The sequence below is a fragment of the Rattus norvegicus genome, chromosome 10 (assembly GCF_036323735.1).
Source record: "Rattus norvegicus strain BN/NHsdMcwi chromosome 10, GRCr8, whole genome shotgun sequence".
In the NCBI taxonomy this organism is placed as follows: Eukaryota; Metazoa; Chordata; class Mammalia; order Rodentia; family Muridae; genus Rattus; species Rattus norvegicus.
Genome location: NC_086028.1, coordinates 23,478,720 through 23,501,621, shown reverse-complemented (window position 1 = coordinate 23,501,621; position 22,902 = coordinate 23,478,720). Strand labels below are relative to the sequence as shown.

At 37.9% G+C, this 22,902-nt stretch overlaps 1 pseudogene; it reads left to right on the top strand.

The window, feature by feature from the left end:
* Positions 1-22,902, top strand: part of LOC108352072 (uncharacterized) — a 2,585,468-nt pseudogene that overhangs the window by 1,083,231 nt on the left and 1,479,335 nt on the right.

Below are 22,902 nucleotides of genomic sequence, written 5' to 3'. Positions count from 1 at the left end.
AAAAATTATTTATATTTCTGCATGATAACTTTGTACCAACAGTTCCTCATTCTTGAAACACTTCATTTAGATATCTGTTCAGGCAATTCCTCACATACTATCTTCTCAGTAAAACACAGACTGTCTTTTGAATTAACATGACTCTGCCCGCCCACCCTTTGTCAATGCAGCAACTCATACTGGTTGATATATGTATGTAGATTCCTTCCTTCATTCCTTTGTCTTTTGCAACCAATATAAACTTTTTACTCCACAGGGCTTGGGCATTCTTATTGTTAATGCATTCCAACAGTGCTAAGGAACACGGGACACATAGTAGGTTCTTAGAGAATATATAATATTTTAATATATACTGAGTTAGTCTCTATCTATTCCAGATCTTAATATTTAGACAGATGCCTCAGCTACCTCTCATTTCACTGTCAATTAAGAGCAAATGGCTACAGTCATGTGTCAGATTAAGAGCCATTGTTACTAATAATTTCTTCTCAACACTTCATTTTTCATAAACCAACTTCATAACTGAAAAGTGTAGACTCTTGAAGGCACTTACAATCTTGAGAATATATTCCAATATAAAAAAAAACCTAATGTCATATCAAATGTCAAATTTTGCTTGCCAAGTTTGTGGAGGTTGCAATTTGCAAAGTCCTCATCTCAATATATGCCCAGCACATCTGCCATTATTTGAATCCATTATGAAATCTGAAATGACTTGGAATTGAAACTAAATATGAGTATTCACATTTGGCCAATTTTTTTGCTAAGAATATTCTCATTACCCCATTATTGGTATCACTATTTCTTTCTTTTCCTTAAACCCATTAAAGAAGGTGTGGGACTGTAATGTCAACATATTTCAGCCATCATTTGGCCGTCTTATTTAAAGAAAAATCAGAATTAACAGAAACCACTTGTAATGTATATCTTGTACTCCTGAATTGACTGAAATGATGAATGAGACAGGAAAACAAGTTTATCATTTACCAGTGTTCACTGTTAGTGTTATAATGAGAAGAAGAAATCACATGCCCTGATTCCTACATGAAATTACTTTTTCCTATGAGATGAAGTATAATTTTAAATATCAAAATACTTTTATGGAGTACACAACATACATGTTATTTTTAATTTTTTTATTAGATTCCACCTTTTAACTCAGGAATAGTATATTCATATACTTTTTTAAGATTTATTTACTGTCTATATATGTATTTGTGTTTGCATATATGTCTGTATACTTCACATACAAATGCAAACACACACACACACACACACACACACACACACACACACACACACACACACACACACACACACAGGATTCCCACAAGTCAGAAGAGTGCATCAGATTGCAAGAAACTGTAGTTACAGATGGTTGTCAGTCACCATGTGGTGCCGAGAATAAAATCCTGGGTCCTTTGCAAGACTTAACTGCTGAGATGTCTTTTTAACCTCAAGGATTCATATAAATTTTAACCCAAAGAAAATTGTTATGAAGGAAGTTGTCAGTTTCTCCATAAGAAGTGTACAAACCACTTGATAAATTATTACAGAGATGTGTTATCAAGACATTGGAGACAAATTCTTCCCCAAATAAAGTGGAAAATATCAAATAACATTATGCTAATGGTGGAGCATTCACATATCATGTAACAAAACATCCAGTTTCACCTTCCAGGATTGGGTAATTGTGGACTCCAATAACTTTTTCAGATTTCCATGAACATTAATATTCTGCCATCTTCAATTTGTAGACCTTGGGTTTTAGAATGTCACTTCACATCATCCAAAGGTGGTTGACAATTTCAAGGCATCTCATGTGGATACCAATATGGTCATGTATAAAAGCTGACTAGTCTCATCTTGCATTCCTATTTCAAGAGAAAAAAATCTCTATGTTTTACAATTGACATGTCAGTATACTTCAGTGGCAAAATCCCTTTTATACCCATGATTAATATCAAAGATACATGAGTCTAAAGGCCTTGCAAACCACTGGCCTTTGGCAAAACAAGTGTAAACATGTATGCAAAATCCACCCAGAACTATTGGCACTAACACAGTCCTAGAAAGTAGTACATTGACTACTACAGTTTTTCTACATGTATAGATAAGATAGAAACTTCATTACTTTCCATCATTTTTACTTTTATTTATTTATGCCATTCTTATCTCTACTGTTATATTCATTTGATAACTTGGTTGCAGTGTGATAAAACCAATTTCAGTCATAACTGAAATGCATCATCGGGTTTAGAAATATTTTATTTTACTACCCTGAATTTATAATTTTATTACTTTTTATTTTTTAAAGTCCAGTCATTACTCCTCTCCTGTCTGCCCTCACATATTTCCTCATCCCACTCCTGCCTCCTTTCTCCCCTCACCCCATCCCATCCTGCCAGGCCTACCTATTCTCTTGGGCCTCAAGAGTCTCGAGAGTTAGTTGCATGTTAGTGAGAGAAGTCTCACTGAGGCCAGACCAGGCAGTCTTCTGCTGTCTATGTTTTGAGAGCCACATATCAGCTGGTGTATGCTGCCTGGTTGGTGCCTCAGTGTCTGAGAGATCTCAGGGATCCGGGTTAGTTGAGACTGCTGGTCTTCCTATGGGACACCCCTCCTCAGCCTTTCCCTATTCAACCACAGGGGTGCCTGACTTCAAGCCATTCATTGAGTGTAAGTATCTGCATCTGTCTTAGTCAGCTGCTTGTTGGGCCTTTCAGAGGACAGCCATGCTAGGCTCCTGTCTGTAAGCACACCATAGCATCAGTAATAGTGTCAGGCCTTGGAGCTACCCCTTGAGGTGGATCCCAAGTTGGACCAGTTACTGAACCTCCTTTCCCTCAGGCTCTTCTCTGGTTTTGTCCCAGGAGTTCTTTTAGATAGGAACAATTCTGGGTCAGACTTTTAGACTGTGGGATGGCAACCCCATCTTTCTACTTGAATCCCTGTCTTTCTACTGAAGGCAGAGTCTACAAGTTCTTTCTCCCCACTGTTGGGCATTTCATCTAAGCTCCCTCCCTTTGAGTCCTGTGTGTCTCTCACCTTTCAGGTCTCTGGTCCATTCTAGAGGGTCTGCCCAATTCCCATCCCACCAAGGTCATATTGTATGTGCCTTTACTTTTAATTTAGGTTCCTTCCACATTCTCTACTACACAGAAGGTCTTAGATTAAATTGCTGTTTGTTCTTTACAGGCTTAGTACAATGATTCCCAACTTGTATGTCCTGACCCCTTAGTGGGATGAAAGACCTTCCACAGGGGTGGCCTAATACTGTTAGAAAACACGGATATTTACAGTACAATCATAACAGGTCCAAAATTGTGGTTATACAAAAATAATTTTCTGGTTGTGGGGATTCACCATTACATGAAGAATTGTATTAAAGGGTCACCACAGTAGAATTGCTGAGAACCACTGACTCAGTAGAACTTCCCAGTGACATCATGGAGATCTGTAAATCCCATGGGTGGGTAGGTAGCTTGCAATTGTGGTCCCAAGTCTAACAGACTGCACTATTCCTGTTTCTATTTCATACTGAAAGGGTGCTGACAGTGCTGAGTTTGAAGAACTGTTTTATGTAATTTCAATGTCCTGTTTCTATTTTCATTCTTTACATGGCCCATGCATGTAGCATATACCTCTGTCTTCATTGTAGAACTTCAATCTCCTCTCTCATTATATTTTGTTTGGGTTAGTCTAAAGTTTGTCAGGTTTTAATGTTTGAAGTTTTATCTTTATGTTTTTTTGTCCTTTGCTTTCAGTGCTAGTTTTTGTTTTGTTTTGTTTTTATTTATTTCTTTTTTTGTTTGAGGTTTTGGTACTGTATCCCTTAATAGAAGAAACTATAAAATAGGCCTATGGCTTTTATCTTTCTTAAAGTAAATGCTTAAATGTCATGTATTTCTTAGAGTACTGCTGGATTTCATCTCAATATTTTTAATGTGTTCAAGTTTTTATTTTCATTCAGCTCAAAGTGGTTTGTAACCTTCCTGACACCTTTCCTTTGGCCCATGACTAATTTGGAGTGTCTGATTTTCCAATGTTCTGATCTTCTGAGGTGATCATTTTGTTATTGATTTTCCAGGCTTAATTTCATAAATGTCAAAGCCTATACTTCAAGTAACTTTACTTTTTTAAATGTCATTTTTATTGTTTATGCCCAGAATATGTTCTTTCTTGATGTGTCCCATGAATACTTAAAAAAACAATGTGTGTTTTTCTCTATTTTTTTAAACCAAAGTAGTCTACAGATTTTAATTACAATTCACCAGTTGGTAGTTTTGATCAGTTCTATATTCACTGTTATTTTCTACCTAAATACAGTACAGTACATAGGTCTCATGGTCCTCAAATATAACTGGGTATTTATTTTTATGGGCATTTATTCTTTTTATATTTTATGTGTTCTTATAATATACATACATATGTAATATCATGTGGCATTCAGTTATTTTCTACAAATACTACTACTATTATTATTTAATTTATTATATCTGGCCTTACAGACCAAACTAAAGTAATCGCTACTTTCATATTTTATCTATGTATTCCTTTTCTACCCCTTTGTTTGTGTGTTGAAATGGTGGTGAGGTCCATGACTTGGCATACTCAGGGAGGCTCCTGGTCAATTGGGAGCAGTCAGTTAAACAGATTCACAATGAATCACCTGTTAGAGGATTCTGATTATCAACCATGGCAACAAGTACCTTTTCCGGCTGAACCATCATGCCAACTTCTTTAATACATTTTATTACCTAGTTTATGGCATGTTGTTTTTTTACTGTTTCACATTATCCTGTCTTTACAGATTTATAGATTCTGTTTTATTTGTATACTGAATATAGTCCAAAGAACCCCTTTTATTTTTTGGTGACATTGTCCAGTGGATATATTTGAGACTGTTCAATGAAGTTGCTATTTAGTTTAAACTTAGTGGTGCCACCATGTAATTTGACTTAAGCTTTTTATGTTACTTATTAGGGGACTTAGTCTAACATCTGTTTCTTGCCTTGTCTTACATTATTTTGTAAGTACATCATTGTATTTTGTTTCCACAGTTGTTCTGACTAAATCCACGGCCTTGCACATGATACTCAAGCATCCCACAGAGCTGTATCTCTAACCCACATTGCTCCATTCTTTATCTGGTGTTATTTATCTTTGTGTGATGTGCATAAAATTTTTGTTGTGATTGCGACTCCTGAGATTATAATGAATACATCTTGCATTTCTGCATCTTAGAATCAGTATATAAATGGATTGTAGAAATCTTACTAACAGATGAAGCCCTCCAACCTTCCTTGTTTATATTATCATTGCATTACATATTATATATACATACATTGGCAATCACATGGAAAAATGTTAAATTTTGATTGTCCAGCATTATCATATGCAATCAAATGAAAAGGAATAGTTGAAGTTGTTTCAGATTCATCATTTGTTTATGTTCCATTGTTAGTATTATTCAGAGTTTAATATTATTTCCATTTTGTCTGAGAATATGTCTTCAGCAATGCTTGCTCTGATTTCCTTTTACCTTAGAATGCTTTGATTTTACCTTCATTTCTTAGTTGTGTGGTTTGAGAACAATTCCTCCCTGTATCTCGGTGAGATTATATTGTAGGGGTTGGAGAGCTGGCTTGGTTGAGATGAGTGCTTCCTGTGCTTCCTGAAGACCTAAGGTTAGTTCCCAGCATCCATACTGGGTACTTGGTAGCTGCCTATAGTACCCATTTGAGTTACTGAACACCATCTTCTGGCCTCTGAAGGCATCTGTACTTAATGTGTACATGCCAACCCATGAAGACATACAACTGAATATAAAAAGTAAAGATACAATATATGACATGCATACAAAATATTATGTATATAACATACTAGATGGATAGATAGATAGATAGATAGATAGATAGATAGATAGATAGATAGATTGATAGATACTATATGGTAACTGAAGGTGGCTATTATTTTTGAAATCAGAAAGATCAGCATGAAGAGAGGGAAAAAGATAGGGTAGTATGTTGGGTGAATAAAGCCAGTGGACATAAATGCTTAATGAATATGCCATTCTGAAATTCATCACTTGATAATACACACACACACACACACACACACACACACACACACACATATATATATATATATATATATATATATATATATATATATATACCTATATATATACCTTCCCTCCATGTCTCCACTCTCTATCTCTCTGTCTGTCTTCTTTTGCTCTCCTACCCTTCTATCTTCAGTAAATTAATATTCCCTTATTTAACTTTGTGTTTGCTAAGTCTCAAAATCCTGTGGGGTTATTATTAATATGATTGTGGTTTCTCACCACTTCCTTCTGGATATCAATTACAGAAATATTAGAGATTTTTATTAGCTTTCCATATCACTGAGTTAGTTTTACTTCAAGTAGTAGTAATAGTAGAAGTAGTAGTAGTTCTAGTAGTAGTAGTAGTCGTAATAGTAGTAGTAGTCAGTACTGTTATTTCTTGTTTGGACTCATTACACTTGCCAATAAATGTGCAAGTTACTCTTTTGCATCTATCTCGTGGTCCAATCCATTTTACTCCTGTTTGCAACAGACATGTGGGATCTAAGCTATTTGTTTCTTTTTCCTTCCTCTCTTACTTAGCCATGGTTTCCAATTTCTAGCTAAGCTTTTGTATAATGGTGGCTGTTAGTCTTATGGCACCAGTACATTTCACCACTGGTGACTGTTGTCTTTCTCCATGAGAACTTACGTTATTCCTTTTGTTTATACCCTGAATAAGGTTTACTGTAATCCTGGACATTGTGCATATAATACCACAGGAGTGTAGGGCTTGCTTCAGTTGACTTACTGATACTTCTACTTTGGTTATTTAAGAGAGTCATTCTAGTCAGGATTAGAGACCAAGTTCTAGACTTCTGTCTGCAGATTCATTGTAATACCAGATCATTTTTTCAAAATATTTTAGCTATGTTTTACTCTGTGTTTTGGTGAGTGGTAAACATAGAAGTAGGTCTACATATGAATGTTTCTTCTCGCCTTTCTCTGCTGGGAAGAACATGCTCAGCTTGAAGCAAGCATTTCATGATGTGCTATTGGGTTTGCTGTTCATGCGTTATTTTATCTCTGGATCTCTCCTTCACTTGATATTTCCCAGAATCTTCACTTTTCTATACGTTTTTAGAAACATAAGGACGGTTAAAGCACTTTGCCCTCATCTTTTACAATTGGTCCCACATCCAAGCAATGGGAAACCAAAGAGAGAAAGAATGTAGCAGTGATTGGGTCCACACTCTCAGAGCCATTCTTTATCAACTGGACATATCTGAGCCCTGTGAGACTCTAGTAATTGTGCAAGTGAGTTTGCTTGTATCCTTTGGCAGAGGAAGAGTGTAGAGGACAGGAGAAGAGTGGAATGGAGAAGATAGTAGAGTGGAGGAGAAGAGAAGAGAGGAGAGGAGAGGAGAGGAGAGGAGAGGAGAGGAGAGGAGAGGAGAGGAGAGGAGAGGAGAGGAGAGGAGAGGAGTAGATGGAAGAGACAAGGGGAGACAAAAATAGAAAGGGGAGGGGATTTCCACCCTTCCTGGGACTATTACTTGTTCTCTCCTCTCCAAGTCTGAGTCAATAGATCTTTCCCTGGAGCTTTTGATTCCTGTCCACCACAGTCAAGTCCTGTTGAACTAGGCTTAGAGACTATTGGAAAGGAAACGTCTAAGTTCTATGTCTATTCAATGATACTTTGAATTCTGTTTTTGTTTTTGCGGTTTTGTCCAAATCCTTCTGTAGTACTTCCTTTTGAGATTTCAAGCCAGAGTACTCTGAGGGAGGAACAGGAGAGAGCATGGTTAATTTTTCTGAAACAGAAGCAGAAGTTGATGCCAAATCCTATCCTTATTCTAGACAGAAAGGCAACATTTTCCTCCTGTAAGTATTCATTTCCATCCTTATCTGATATGAACTGCTATCAAACATTCACCATAGAGGACATTGCTTCTCTCATTCTAAGTGATTGGCAGATTCCTTACTCCTTTCCTTGTGTAGTAACCCCTGCATTTAATGACAGACTTTCTTCTTATCATTTAAGGAATTGTCAGAATTGTTAGTTTACACTTCCTAACAGGTGCCATGCACAGTATATGTTAAAATGAAATGACGTGTACCTGTCATAATTGAAAAATTATGCATTTGTTAGATGAATGTAGAAACCTTTGTGCTTTGCCTGTGGGTAGGCATGTAGATGAATGGCTGGATGCATAGATATATAATAAATGAGGTAATAATTCAATAGAATAAATACACAAATACTAGTTTCTAAAGTATAGCTATTTCCCATTTCTGATAAATGTATCATGTTGGCCGAGGTAGTTTTCTTTCAATCCTTAGCTCAACAAGAGGCTTCTTTGCAATAAAAGGGGGTATTTTTTAAGCACCTTACTGTTTTTTAAAATAAGCAAAATGTTTAATAATCAAAAACATGAAAGTTATTTTGCTTTCCATGAGTTACTTAATATCTCAAAAATTACTCTGAGAGTATAAAATTAAACATTTTTATGCAGGGAACTCAAAGTTTTTCAGGTAGGTCATGAATAGAGTATGCTAGAGTCCTGGAAATTCATCTGGCCTTTAGGAGACAATTCAGGTTTTCATCATAGACTGCATTTACGAATGCTTATTCCCTAATCCCTTCATCTAAACAACATTAGAATAGGATGTATTTTTAACTGAAATTTTTCATTTGGAGAAAGGACAAAATAATGCCATAAAATAGATATAATTATTTTAATTCTTATTACTTTTAGTGTATTACTGAATAGCACAAACTGTTCTATACTTATATGGGAGAAATAGTTCTGAGTAATGTTAGAGAATTTAGAGAATTACTTACTGTTCTTGAAATATTTAATTATAAATCAGAAAGTTTCTCTTAGAACATGGTAGAATTGTTAAGTCATATGAGAGGTGGTTTGTGCCCAGAAAATATTTCAGAATTAGAGAGATGATTTCTACTTGCTACGTAAATGCCGGTGGGAAGAGTAATCAATGAACTTTGATGGGGCCAGTCTGTCACACTCAACCTCAGCTACTGTGAAGACTGAGGGAGGAATATTGCAAGTTTGGGGCTGGAGCAGAGTGTTTGCCTAATACACAGGAGGACTCACACACATGCACACAATCCAATCCTTCAGCTCTCTTTTGTAAAATAAAACCCAGTAGCACCAATTCTATGCAGCTGATCTAAGGATTGAATAGCAAAATGACTGGGAAGTGCTGTAGTAATGTGTTATTTCTACTCTAAAAGCTGAGAATACGTATGCAATTTAACATTATACATGCGTATTATCTTACAATTCTGAGTCTATTTTAGATATTTTTGGATAAAGTCAAGGATTGAGGAAGGTACCTTGTTTTTCTGGCATTATGGGTTGAATTTGTCCCTGCCCTTTTCAACTTCTAGAGACTGATTTACATGGTTTTCACCCCACTTGTTTCCTGGGTTATATTTGGTAATCTGAGACTAAATCCTATTCATACCCATACCTTTCTCTTCTTCTCTTGAAATCTCTATTTCATGTGTTAAAGGAATCCTGTGATAACAATGGCCCTGCTTGGATTCTGAGTAATGACTGATTCTATTTGCCCTCTTACCTTTTCTTTGCTATGGCAGCTAGCATGTTCACCCACACTGGGAATTTGGAAAAGGACAGTTTTGTGGGCAAGGCATTATTTTGCCTGTAAGTGCTAATTATTACTGATGGTCTTCAGGGGTTTTTTTTTGGTAACCATCTGTACAGATAGTGATAGTCTTAGCATCATTGTATATGTGTAATAATTAAATGAGCTAGTAGAAATGAAACAGCTGAGACAGACTTTAACGGCCACAACTCATTAAATAGAACCTGGAGGGTAGTTTTTCACTCAGGAAAATAAAAAGAAATAATGAATTTGTAGATTTCAACTTGTGCTCAGAATGATAATGTACTCATTTAATCCCAGCACAAGAAGATAAAGGCATGAAGATCAGGAGTTCAAGGTCATCCTCAGGAAGAAAAGAAATTCACACCTCAGATTATAAAAATTAGAGCTTCTACAAAGTTCTTAACACTTACTGGAAATATAAATTTAGTATGGTTATTTAAGATAATTAACCATTCTCTCTCTCTCCTCTCTCTCCTTCTCTCTCTCTCCTTCTCTCTCTCTCTCTCTCTCTCTCTCTCTCTCTCTCTCTCTCTCTCATCTCTAAGAAGGTTAATAATAATTCCTCAGAAAAAAATTTAAAATAAGAAGTTAGAAAATGTATACAATATACTTATAAAATGACTAATATTTAGGAAAGGCTCAAAAACAAATTAGTCTTTTTTAGAGTTGTAATAAAGAATTTTCAAAAGAGTCAGTCATCTTGGTGATCTGGAACTGTTTCTCAATAGACTGCCTGTTGAAAGAGTGATGACTCTTAGAATTATCAGTGTTCTGAGAGAAACCTGGGAAAGTGTCATGGACTGATGGATTCAATCTCTAAACAAGATTACTCCCTACCTGCAAGATCCTTATCTTTTCCAGAGACCCACTGAGGTTTTAGAGCAAAGCAAAGGTAGATGGGCATTCTTAGGCTGACCTTAAGCCAATAGGAGAGAGCATACCCTTGCCAAACTCACATGTACTAAATTCACAGCCAATTATGCAAGCCATAGGAGTCTAAGCAAACCGTAGATGGTCCTAGGAATCATCTGGCTATTTGGAGACTTCTGAGCCCTTCCTTATTCTTAAGCCTCATTTGCTGACCTAAAGATTCTGGAAACACTCCCACCGAGTGCCTCTCGTGGCGAATACAGCTGTGCCAGTAAGTTCATATTTTTTCAATAGAAATTCATCTAAGGTTTCTGATAGAACTGAACAAGAGCAGACTTTTTTTTTACATTGACTGAAATAGTGTGGGTTCTAGGTCATCAAGACCTAAGGTGAATACTTGATGCCATCCTAAACGTTTTGATTTTCATATCTTGCTCCTTCCATAGAATGCTATTGACCTGCTTCTCTACCTGCAGAATATCTATTCGCTAGATAGTTTGTCTCGTTCATATTTCCTTTCTCCATATCTCTGAAAATTGTTAATCTACCCATTTTCCAAGCTCAAGTACTATACACTATATAGTTATACTGCTCATATATGTACTCGTATTTATATTGTCATATATATATATATGTGTGTGTGTGTGTGTGTGTGCGTGTGTACTATATAGTATCGTTGTACTATGTAGTTTGTAAATTTTACTTTCTCTCTGACAAACTATGTGATGGTCTACATAAAACAGAAAATGTGTCTCTTGTTTCATGTTCAACAGTGCCTGGAACATTGTTAAACTATTGGTACATTTTTAATCGAGAAGACAGTGAACTAAAAAATATGCAAGTACCAATATTTTTTCACTCATATTAGCATAAACAAAAAAATGATTCTCAAAAGGCTTCTTTGTGAAAGTGAAGTGGCTGGCTAACTATTGTTTGCCATAGTGTAATTTAGTTTTCTCAGTCATTTAACACTGGAATGTCTTATCTTTTCTAGATACACATATCTCTTTTCTTTTCAGACAGGCCTCTCCCTGTCTTATAAAAATGAAGAGTGAACAGGAATTCCACATAATTAAATGCTTGGTACATGTAGAACTTTTTCAGACAGTTGACAGGCTTCTTATTAATAGAGCACCTATTCCAGGGAGAGAACCTGATTGGTTGTCTTAAGTCAGCTGATTATGGTAATTCAATTAATAATATTGCTCTATGTTCTGAAATGAGATGATGGGTCAGTAGTACTAGATAAGGAGAGGAGAGAGTGTCCCATGATTTATTCGCTATCTACTCCATTTAAGTAGAGACTCTCCTGCATTTTTAACATCTCAGTGTAAGAATGTTTGCTCCATTATAGTCCTTGTTGAAATAAACAGTAATCAACACATCTCATCTAGGCCAATATAAACATCAGATATTAAAAACTTGTGTTAGTTATTTCATGACACTTATAACATTGTATTACTTGTTTTCAAAGTTTATGTCCTTTCGGACCAACTATAGAATGATCTACACAATAGAGAAAGTGTCTCCTGTTTCCATATTCAAACTTACATCAAACATCAAACTTACATCTCCGTTCCACTCTGTCCAGTCTCCTTCCTCCCACTACTAAGTAACTCTGGTGACTTCATTGGTGTCTTCCACAGGCAGCCACTCCAAGGGGAGGCTGTGTATTTATTAAACACCACAGCACTCATTATGGAGGTGTTAAAAATTCAGATCCTTAGAGAACACAGTAGATCGAAATATTGACTCCTGTTTCTCTTTCCCCATCTGTCCAAACATCAATAACAACAGTGTATGGGGTGTGGAAGCACTGGGCTAATGTACCTTCCTTCGATCATAATTCCAAAGTTCGCCTTAATTAAGATTGATTTTTGCCCCTATGTTGTACATCTCTTAACTAACAGAAAAATCTCAAGGGCACAGTTTAAGCATTAAGAATGTGTAGATTGAGGAGCAGGGAGTGGGATCAGGTCTTGTGCTTATGGAGCTGAGACACTGCACGGCTTGTATGTTTAAACCAAATCCTTATGTAGATTTCTAAGGCTTTGACAGAGTCACTTAAGGGCACTGGAGAAATGAATTGTTCTTCCGAGTCACTACCCTACCTAGATGCTGCCTGGGTATGTTTTTGTTTATGGGAGGAAAAAAAAAAGGTACTTGAGTATACATAAGTGAGGGCCATCACAGGCCAAGCTATCTGCCTTTTTTCTTAGACATTTTCAGAAACATCACAGTCATCAACGGAATTCTATTCAGTGCTCACAATACTGCAGGCTCTTTGAGATTACTTCTACACCGCAAAGGGGAAGTGTAGCCTCTGCCCTCACGCCAATTACAATCTAGAGGAGAAAGGAGCCCCGGCATTAAGGAACAGAGAAAGTGAAACCATGTCATGCGCAGAAGGAAACACACCACACAAAGGGATTTGGATTGGTCTTGACTCTACACCTCCACACAGCTACAGAGAACGTCTTCTTTGGGAAATAACTTTGAAGTTGTTTGTTTTCATTTTGAGAGGACTTTGAATAGGGACACAGCAGACTGGGAGAAAGAAACTTCCTCTATAAAATTGTTAGCATTTCATGCTAGAACTTAAGAGTTTTCTTTTGACTGCGGTATAGTATAGGGGTTGAGTGTCACAGCAGAAGGTGTGTGTGTGTGTGTGTGTGTGTGTGTGTGTGTGTGTGTGTGTGCGTGCCCGTGCGCGCACGCGCACATCTTGTATACTGAATATTGGCTCCAAAGAAATACTGATTGTAGTTGAGGCTTCTGTCATTTAAGTTTCCTTGTCACCAAAACTTTAAATTTTCCTTTCGTAAATATTTAAGTAAACATTGTAATAAATTCTTTTACCCTGTATTTTTTTTCTTTTGTTCTTATATTTTACATTTATATGGCTTAACTTAGGTGTGAGAAACATCTGCCAACATTCAGGAACCTCTTAATGTCTATCATTAGAAAATCCTTATGTTGACAATAATGGAGTAATTAGATTTGATCCCTCGATCACATGGCATTTTCTATTTTAGATATTTTGTGTGTGTGTGTGTGTGTGTGTGTGTGTGTGTGTGTGTGTGTGTGTGTGATGACATTTAGATAAATTAGGATGAGTGGGCCTTCAATAAAAGATGAACCCATTTTATGAAAAGAGATATAAAAATGTTGACTATTATCTATCATCTATTTATCTATCTACCTACCTACCTACACACACACACACATATTTATATATATATGTGTACATATATATATATATAATCTGTCCTCCCTTTATCCTTCCTTCCTTCCTTTCTTTCCTTCTTTCTCTTTCTTTCTTTCTTTCCTATCTACCTATCACCTATATCTGACTTTCTCTCTCTCTCTCTCTCTCTCTCTCTCTCTCTCTCTCTCTCTCTCTCTCTCTCAGCTATTCCTGCCTCTCCCTCCTGCCTTCCTTACCTCCCCAACACCTCTATGAAAATTCGAGTGACTGTTCAACCCAAAAAATGAATTTGTGTGAATATGACAAGGCTGACACCTAATTTTGGAGTCCATATCTGTGAGAAATCTAACCTGCGTTGTCTGACTTGGGCAGCTTACGCTGTTTTACTTAGGAAACTTGGGCATACTACCACAAGAATACCGATTTGCCTTCAAACCAATATTTAGGATCTTTCTTTTTTTACACTAAGTTCTTATTGGATATTTTATATATTTACGTTTCAAATGTTATCCCCTTACCTGGTTCCCATCTCTCCCCTAACCTCTCCCCTGCTTCTATGAGGATGCTCCCCCTCCCACCCACCCACTCCCACCTCAACACCCTGGCATTCCCCTACACTGGGAAAAGGAGCCTTCACAAGACCAAGGGGTTCTCCTCCTATTGATGCCAGACAATGCCATTCTCTGCTACATATGTGGCTAGAGTCATGTGTCCCTCTACGTGTACCCTTTGGTTGGTGTTTTAGTCCCTGGTAGCGCTGGGGTATCTGGTTGGTCGATATTATTGTTCTTCCTTATATATATGCCCTAAACTAAGGTTCAAAGAATATTCTAGCACCACTTCTTTTGTGTACAACAATTGGAGAAACACAATTTCACTTCTGATTGATGGCTAATGTTATAAAAGACTATTAATATCCACTTAGAGAAATACTAACTTAATCAGAAGCTAACTTACCCTCACAGAACAAATGGACCTTTTCCATAGCAGAAAAATTGATTGAAAAAATTAGATTATTTTTGAATGATTGGGAGGGCCCTCCTCAAAAGTCTTGTCTGATGACATTTCTTCTTGTGTTAGATTCACCATTTGAAGTCTAGTATTTCCATGATTGCCGTTCAGCACAGTTGGTGAAAGCCTGGAAATCATGTATTTATTGAAGTATATATACTGGAGGCATATCACATTCTCTGAACTCACTGACATAGATTTATCTTCATTTCTGTCTGTGGTTATGCTATGGCTGGCCATTGAGATTTCTACAGTAGAGTCTTTACCTAAAAGTCGGTATTTGCGGGTACAATATAAGATGATCTATTATAAAAAAAAAAATCATAGGTTGTTCCATGGGTTTTCAAGGCACAGTTCTGGTAACCGTAGCACCAAGTAAACATTTATTAGAAATTAAAATACTCAGCTATGCTTTCATGCTAGGAATAAAGATGAAGACTATTTTAATAAGTTTCTCATATGTATGTATAAGACACTCAATATTCGGCAAACACTCGTTCAGATTGAAGCTTAGCAAATACCAATAGAATCGCACCCATGAATTTTTGCTTATGCATATTCAGCATACTCTGTTAGTTAGGGGTAATATGAATAACAGCTTATTCTGTGCTGCATACAGGGCTCCTTGTGTCTGGGCATATGACGCTTACAGTAGCCATGTGAGAGGGATACATTATCTTATCATTTGCTCTGAGCAGAATAATCTCAGCCTTGGGATCATAGAACTCCAAGGCCTTTTTCCTTCCTTTGGATTTGTTTTTGCTGTTTATGAAATGGGGCTTCACATAGCCCACATTGACCTCTAACTGACTAGGCAGCTGAGGGTGACCTTGAACTGTTGACCTACCAGGTGCCCCTCAGCTGCTGTGATTTGAAGCACATGTCACCACACCTGGTGCATGTGGTACTGGGAATCAGTTCTAGCATTTGTATGTGCTAAGTTACCACTCTACCAATTGAGTTGTCTCTTTGACCCTGCAGACATTTAGAGTATAGAAGTTGACATGTTGTTTATCCCAGAGAAATGGGCTTTCCAAGTTTATTCTCCCACTAAAGCTTAATACAAAATAATTTCCTCATTTTTCTTGAGAGTATCCAAAACTGCCGGTTAAGCATGTTCCCCTCTAGAGCCAGAAGTCTGCTGTTTGACCTAATTATGAGAATTGTGCTCTCTTCACCCTCTCTGACTACATTATGTTTTTTTGAAATATATTTTGTTAAAAGTATTTAGGGTTTTTTTATTATGTGCATGAGTTTTTTACTTGCATGTATATCTACATGCATGTGGAGGCCAGAAGAGTGTGTTGAATCCTCTGGAACTGAAGTTTCAGGTGGTTTTATCCATGAGTTGGGTACTAGGAGTCCAAACCAGGTTCTCTCTATGAGTAACATGTATTCTCAACCATTTGCTCATCTCTGAAACCCCGATCTATGTTACGTTCATGTCCTGATACATTCCATGGCTAAACTTCATATTCCACCTTCTGTTGTGACAGCTGCAGGCTAGCTCAGTCCCTGTTTACTTAAATGGAGTCAGTCCAGAGACACATGTGATTTCAGTAGAAGTTTAGTCAGGAAAACAATGCAAGTGCCCCATAGATTAGAACTACGTGTCCCATTCAAGGGGCAGGCCAATAAGCTCTGTGATATGAGTTGTTTGAAAGTGTGTATCTCTGTGTCCTATGTATGTGTGTACGTGCCCATAAGTACACACGTGTGGTGAGGAATTGCACATGGAGGCAAGAGGTCAGGGCTGGGTTCCTTCCACTCTCTCCCCGTGTTATATTACAGATAGTATCTCCCCATGGACCTAGAGGTCACCAACTCAGAAAAACCAGATGGCCAAGGAGCTTCAGGAATCTTCTTGCCTCTATCCCAATATTGCTAGGATTCCAGGCACACACCACCACTCCTGTTTCTTCTTCTTCTTCTTTTTTTTTTTTGGATATTTTCTTTACATTTCAAATATTATCCCCCTTTCCACTTTCTCCTCCGAAAACCCTCAGCCCTATCCCCCAGCCCCTACCTCCATGAGGGTGATCCCCCAAACACCCACTGCCTTCCACCTCCCTACCCTGGCATCCCCCTACACTGGGGCACTGAGCCTTCACAGGACTCAACGGCCTCTCTCCCCGTTGATGCTCCACATCTTGATGTTACATATGCAGCAGGAGCCATGGGTCACTCCACGTGTACTTCTTGGCTAGTGGTTTAGTTCCTGAGAAATCTGGGGTATCTGTTTAGTTGATGCTGTTGTTCTTACAGGGTTCCAAACCCCCAACCCAACTAGCTTAGTCTTTTCTCTGCCTCCTCCACTGGGGAACCTGTTCTCAGTCTAACGGTTGGCTGTGAGCATCCGGCTCTGTTTTGCTCAGACTCTGGCAGAACCTCTGAGGAGACAGCCATATCCTAGAAATCCAAATTCAAACCCCCATGCTTATTGAACAGCCATCTTATCACAGGAGTCATGTCCCTGGATTTTGTTGTGAATTTTTCAAAACTTTTGAATGAATAGCTACGGAGTTGATAGACTGTTTATGGGTAAGGTCCCCAGGTTTTCCTTCCTGCATTATGCTTGAACAGATCTCCATTTTAAGGTATGTCTCCCCCTGAACTCAGAAATAAAATAAAACAAACAAACAAAAAACTACAAAACGGTTTCAAAGCACAATGTAAATAACATAAGAAGAATGCTCCGCCTGTTATCTTAAGGATGTAGACCTTCATTAGTGTACATGTGTGGGAAAATGCCCATGGCAAATAATTGTGGTGAACACTCCTCTTGTATCCTCAAGAACCTGCCATCACAAAGTGGCATTCTCATTGTAAAGAGGTACAGTTACCAAGATACGTATATAGATGTTTTTCTTTATCTCATCCCTAACTACTTTGCAGACTATCCGTGGTCCCATGACTGTTTTCTTTGCTCTATGTCATTAAAAATATTTTTATTTTTATTTTTTAAATCAAGGTGCTACATTGAAGGTTGAGGCCAGGGTTTTACAACAAATTTGCAAGTTGCACATACAGGAAACAGTCGTCCAGCTGTAAGAAATATTTTTTCCCAAGTCAGCTGACATTGTCTGTCTTCTACCTGACCCTACAAAAAAACATTCCACTATTTTCTTGCTGTGGGCCCTATTTCTCTGGTTGCCCTCTGTCAAATTAGCAGGCTAATACTTTTCTCAAGAAGCACTATGAGGAGAAATGTGAAGAATTTGGTGCCCTAGAACACCTATCCCTGATGACCTCCAATGATGCTGCTAACTACACATGCTTGGTCCAAGGGAGCTGGACCAACTCTTCTCCAACTCTATTATCTTTATAGTTAAATGTCATCTATTCCTTTGGTCCATATTGTATTTCAAAGGTGTAGGTGTTGTACATTTACCCACCTGCAACTAGGTACCCGGCTACATTAAACTTTGATTGGTACTGCTATTAAAAAAAAATGCTTTCTTTAAACAATGCCATTTTCTTTTTTTTATGATTCATCTTTTTTTTTCATCTTTATTAACTTGGGTATTTCTTATTTGCTTTTCGATTGTTATTCTCTTTCCCGGTTTCTGGGCCAACATCCCTCCTAACCCCTTCCCCTCCCCTTCTCTGTGGGTGTTCCCCTCCCCATCCTCCCCCCATTACCGCCCTCCCCCCAACAATCACGTTCACTGGGGGTTCAGTCTTGGCAGGACCAAGGGCTTCCTCTTCCACTGGTGCTCATACTAAAATAATGCCATTTTCTTTTCGATGTTAAGGATAATTTTTTTGTTGTTGTTGGCCTGGTCTATTAACACCATTCTTCAAAGTGTCCACGTGACTGTTGGCATCTTTGGCAATATTTTAACTAGGACATACACAATGATATTTTCAGATGTAATGGTATTACACATTTAGCTGACTAGAACTTAGTATGAGCATACTTTTATACAGAATGAGAAATAAAGACATGTCTGACTTTATTGTGACATTCCCCTTTACAAAAACCATCTAGAACTGAGCCCACAAAATCTCCTAGGAGTGCCTGTCTTCATTTGCAGTCTGTTAGTCGGAATTCAAAAGCAGGTATTTCTGGGCTAGATTGTGATAGTAACAGGAGGGATAGTTCCCAAGCAGAAGCTGGAGAACTATTTTTTCTGGCATTCTGAGTTTCTATCGCTTGTCGACTTTCCTTGGCTTATTGTTCATTCACTCAAAGTTGAAAGCTAACTTCTCAAATTATTTTAACTCTAATTTTCACTCTCTCCCTAACTCCTGTGTTCTCCCTCTCTTTCTCCCATGATCAATAGGGCCCACTAGGTAAGCTAATATAAAACTTTTAGCTTATCTCACAGGCTAACAAATATACCTTTATTTGCAATCATATATAATATATTTTGTGTGTCCACAGATCCTGAATATTAGAATGTGGGCATCTTTTAGGAACTGCTTTTTCTGCCTAGCAGACTTAAATTTTCTTTTTGTCGCCTGTAATATTTGGTCCGTAATACCAAAAACTCGAGCATAACATGACAAATGGCCTTGATTAGTATCCACTTAAATAACATATTTTCATAATCAACATGCTTTCCTGTCTCACTAAATACCTTGATCTATACTGATCAGAATAATTCTTCTGGCTTTAAAACTCAGAGCCTGGGAAATGTCCTTGCCAAACCTACTTGCTTCTGCTAGTTTCAGATTTGTCATCAGTGTGCTCCTTTTTTTTTTTTATCAAAAGCTCATTGAATATTTATTTGTGTCCAATAACAACCTCAAATAGGCCGCTTAACTTCTCTGTTCTGTATTCGACTTGACTAACTTGTTCTGTGTTTTCCTTTACCCTTTATAAGGCTGCTGATAGCATGATGCAGGCTGTCTGCATACTGGTTCTCTTTTTCTCCGAGGCACCATTTTGCTCATCTTTGCCTAAACACTTGTCTTAAACTTACTTGACATGGATAGGGCTGCTTTGAAAAGCAGTTCCTCAGAGTACATTATAATTAGCAGTGTAATCACAAGCCTTGGTCAACTACCTCTCTTCTCATTACTTCCCCATCCTTTTTAACTGAATCCTTTGATAGAAGGCTTTCTTGATCAAAAATAAATAAGTAAATAAACCAACTCTTTAATATGTCATTTGCACACGCTAGCATTTATCAAGGGCTTACTATACTGTACCAATGTACGGAGATTCCTCATATTCTCTTATTATTACCAGAAAACATGTTATTCTTACGCTTTCTAATTTACAGAGCGATATGGAATTATGCAAGGAGGTAGCCTATTTGTTGTACAGCCAGTAAGGAAAACTCGGGTCTTGACCTCAGCTCCTAATCACAGACTCTGAAGTCTTGAGCATGAATGTCTTAGGACATGGTTTTCCTGGGTCTCCCCTAATTTACTCCAACAGCTGTCCGAGAAGCCACGCAAATGCTGTCTATTATCCCACAAATTGCCTTTCCAATTCAATTCAGGAAGTATTTATTGAAGGTATGCTGCATTCCAGGTGTCGTTTACCTGGGACCGTACAATGTTTATGCTAACTCAGCCTTAGAGCATTAAGCGCTTCCTTCAAAAGCAGCCGCGTCTCAAATATGGAAAGCGCTGATGTCAAGGGCATTCTTAAAATTGCTATCGATGCAAAAGCTCTCTGAATACCCTATATGAATGTTGATAAAATGAAAAAAAATTTTTTTTACTTGATTTGAATAAGAGAAAATCTGCAGGCCGTTGTGTCAGTTCTCCTCGGAAAACAGTTGTACTTAGAGAGGAGCAGGATGTCTCATAAAGAAGAATCCATGCAGGAGAAGCCAGTTGGGCTCCTCTGCAATAGCAAACAGAGAGGAAGAAAAAGAGGGAGATAGAAGTAGAGGAAGGAAGGGGGAGAGGACAGAGCTGACAATGGTCTGGACAGACTTTAGCTTTCTCTATCCCACCCACGTGTACAGACATGCAGTTTGTGTGGTCTGGGGATCGTGTTTCTAATACAATGCTGCTGCTCCTTTCAAAAACCTATATACTATTAATTCAATCATTTGGCTTCTGGTCACGGCTTCTAGAGAAGGAGGGAGGGAGGGAGGGAGGAAGGGAGGGAGGGAGGAAGAGAGAGAGAGAGAGAGAGAATACAAACAAACAAGAGAGTCCACGAAGTACTGAGGACAGAACAGAGTGCCTGCAACTAACACAGAGCCTTAGCTATGATTACAAAGCGTCTGTGGACTGAAGCTGGACATTGAGAATCTGACTAAAATATCTTGTGGTAGGAAACAGCCACAGAATACTGAACACATAAATCTGTGTGTGCATTTTTAGAAAATTCTCCCAAATTGTTTACACTTGTGAATTCTATTAATTTCATCCTCTGACTTGTCTCTCTTCGTACCTAACAGCGTCCTCCAGAAAGCTATAAAAATCTCTAGAGGTCCTTGAAGTAATGAGAAAGTTGATGGTTTTTTTCCCCCTCTCTCTCTCTAATAATTATACTTTGATTTTCTCTACAACCATCTTAAGTTTTCAGCCAGGTTGTCAGCAAAACTTTTCACAGCTTATGCCTCTCCGTCAAGTACCCTGCCTTGGAGTCTGCAGGCCCATTCTCCTTGAACCAGGCCCCCTTTTTATCCCCTGTCCTCCTGGATGTGACTTATCCACTAGGTGGAGCTGTAACAATTTAGCTCACAGACCACAAAGACAGATTGAATTCACTGACCACTGCTCAGTCCTCTGGGGAAGCTTGTTGCTATGGCCCAGAATTACAAATCAAGTGCAGAATGGGAAACAGGACAACAGATCCCATAACAGGAACACAATTGAAGATAACATATTCCATAGGACACGTGTGATTCAACAAGTGAGTCTATGTTGTGTTGGCCCTTCTAAAACTTGTTGTTCCTGTTTTGTTAGTGCTGGATAAAAATTTAAAAAAAAAAAAAAACAAAAACAAAAAAAACACTTTGACTCAGATTCTGGCAGCTCGTGTCCTGGACACGCTTCGTGTGCTTGCTGTCATTAATTTGGGGATAATTTCCAAATAGAATCAGGATTTCATTATAAAATAGAAATCAAGCTGCCAAAGCTTTTACAAGACAGGAGAAAGTATGAATGTCGGCCTCTGCTTATGATATATTTCTTCTGAGATACAAGTGAATCTGTGCATATATGTTGCTTTGTCTGAACCGCAGTGTTAGGGAAGGGTGTGGAACGTTTTCCTCACTTCTAGTCCATTTGGAAAAGCCGAATTGAGTAAGAATTTCATTAGAGATGTGAAATGTTGATTTTCTAAGTTGAGAAAAACAGAACACCAGCCTTCTAAGAAAAAAAAATTACCCAGTACCTGCTCCTCTTTCAATATGTTTGCCCAGTACATTTAATCTTGGTTAAATGCATCCTTAACTTTTATTTACATAGGATATAGCATTTGAACAACCCTTAGTTGTGCTGTATAAGACCCGAGGACAGGGAATCTTCAACACTGATATTTCCTCACTGAGAAGCATCGTTCCATATTCTCTGTTTCGATGGGCTCTTTCCTGAGCTGGTTTTTTATACTAAAACAAATTGTTTAATTACTTTTAGCATTCAGGTTTTTTTTAAGTTCCTCTTCTCCACTATGGAACAAATATATATTTGTCAGGAGAGGCTATTCACTGGATTAAAAGCTTTTCTCCCCCTCTCCAGCACATGGCAGGAAACACTCCTCATTCAGTCTGCTCTTGGGGAACCTTTAGCAGCGTTCGCGGAAACATACATGACCTGATGGGTATTTTTCTTTGTTTGTTATTACTATTTTCTCTGTAGAAGTGTTTTGTCTGCCTGTTTGTTTATGTATCTATGTGTAACTTGTGCTTTGGAGGTCAGAAGACAACGACAGATCCCCTGAAAGTAAGTGTGTGTGTGTGTGTGTGTGTGTGTGTGTGTGTGTGTGTGTGCAATGAGGGCATGAGAAATCATCCTAACAAGCTCCTTTATTACATCAGCGAGCAATTGAAGACTCACAGGTTAAACAGCTTGCCCAAATGCATGTGAGCATGCATGTTCACAGGCACACACACACACACACACACACACACCCTCTTCTGTATTAAGTTCTAAAGGAGACTTAAAACCATCCTTTTCTATACCCAAATACTCT